Here is a 1799-nt window from a genome sequence, read left to right as displayed (position 1 = left end):
AGAACCTATATAGTTTGGATTAACTTTAATTCTTTCAGTACAAGAACCTGAAATATTTTTCTATGTCTCGCTTTCTTTTTGTTTTAGTGTAACAGTATTGAAAATAGGACATTTTCATGTTTTTTATTTAAAAAGTTCAATGATTTTTAAAATTTTTTGAAAATTACTTTAATTTTTTCTCTTATAATTAGTGCTTTTACAAAGGTGTGACCAATCTTTGTGAATTAATTTTGTTGCCTGCTCTTTTTTTTTGTATTATTTATTGCTCTTAATAGTATTGTTTAGGGACTAAAGTGATGGTGCAAGGAGTAAGGTGTCTGCCTTGCCCATGTTAGCCTAGGACGAACTGAAGTTCGATACCCTAGCCTCCCATATTGTCCCCCAAGCCAGGAACGATTTCTGAACACATAGCCAGGAGTAACCCCTGAGCGTCATTGGGTGTGACCCAAGAATAAAAAATAATTAATTAATTAATTAATTAATTAAATAAAGAAGAATATTGTTTAATGTCTTATTCAGGGGGATTATGTAGGTTATTAAGTAATCTGCAAATAATGATAACTTAATTTCTTATTTTCCAATTAAGAATGTTTTATTTATTTTGTTGCTTAATTGCTCTCATAAGAACTTCCAAAACTATAGTTAAGAAACTGTGGAGGAAATGGAAATTCTTGCTTTATGGATTCTTAAAGCAAAGGCTTTTATTTTTTGAAACTGAATATGAAATTAGCTGTTGATTTGTTAAAAAATAGTCTTTCCCTATCTTAGTTCACTTTCCTTCTATTAATATTTTGTTGAAAGTTTTTATCATGAGATATTTGAATTTTTCAAAAGCATTCTATACATAATTTGAAACTATTGCATGATTTTTTTCTTTTCTTTGGTGATATAGTGAACTGGATTACATGAACTAGACCATCCTAGTATTCCTGAGTTGATGTCTTGATCTTAGTGTAATATCATATTGATCATTTTGTTGAATTTTGAATGAAAATATGTTGATGATTTTCATTAATGTTTATAAATTATTGATGTGTAATTTATTTTTAATTTTGACATCTGCTTTCAGCATCAGGGTAGTGTTGGCTTCAGAAAAGCTGTTAGGAAGAATTCATGTTTCCTTGATATTTTGGAAAATCATGAATATACCAAGTAACTACTTTTTGAAGATCTGGTAAAATTCATAAGTGGATCCATCTGTACCTGGGCTTTTATGCTTCAGGGTTTTTTAATTATAATTTCCATGGGTTTTTTTTCTGATTATTCAGGAAATTAACTTCCTGCTGATTCTTGGGAAGAATTATGACTAAGGATTGATCCATTTTTTTTTAATTCAGTTTAGTGACTTAGTGTTATTCATTGTAACCTTATATGATCTTCTTAATTTTTTTTAAAATATGGAACGCTTCACGAATTTGCGTGTCATCCTTGCGCAGGGGCCATGATAATCTTCTCTGTATCATTCCAATTTTAGTATATGTGCTGCCGAAGCGAGCACTGATCTTCTTAATTTAAGAGATATCTGTTTTACTTTCTCTCTTTCTACCTCTGATCTCAAGACTCCCAAGATTATAGTTAGTTTTCTCGATCATTTTTATTCTTTCAGAAACAACCTCTTCACTCAGGATTTCGATATAATATTTCTTTTCCTCCTCACTTTTTTTAGTTTTTATAGAAAAATTTGATGAAAATTTTGTTGAAGCTTTGTTTTTCTCTCTACTGTATGTAATTAATCCTTTTATTTTTCCATATTGATTACAATCTGTCTCGGTGTTATTTTGTTTGTGTTTACTTTGTTT

General features: G+C 29.5%; 1 non-coding gene across 1 annotated transcript; it reads right to left on the bottom strand.

The window, feature by feature from the left end:
* Positions 1 to 1391: 1391 nt before the first annotated feature.
* On the bottom strand, positions 1392 to 1498 carry LOC126003113 (U6 spliceosomal RNA). The gene has a single exon (XR_007493654.1). It is a non-coding gene; the product is annotated as a U6 spliceosomal RNA (small nuclear RNA).
* Between the last annotated feature and the right edge of the window lie 301 nt (positions 1499 to 1799).

The sequence above is a fragment of the Suncus etruscus genome, chromosome 2 (genome assembly GCF_024139225.1).
Source record: "Suncus etruscus isolate mSunEtr1 chromosome 2, mSunEtr1.pri.cur, whole genome shotgun sequence".
In the NCBI taxonomy this organism is placed as follows: domain Eukaryota; kingdom Metazoa; phylum Chordata; class Mammalia; order Eulipotyphla; family Soricidae; genus Suncus; species Suncus etruscus.
The sequence above is the reverse complement of the archived record's forward strand: the minus strand, read 5'-3'. Positions and strand labels throughout refer to the sequence as shown.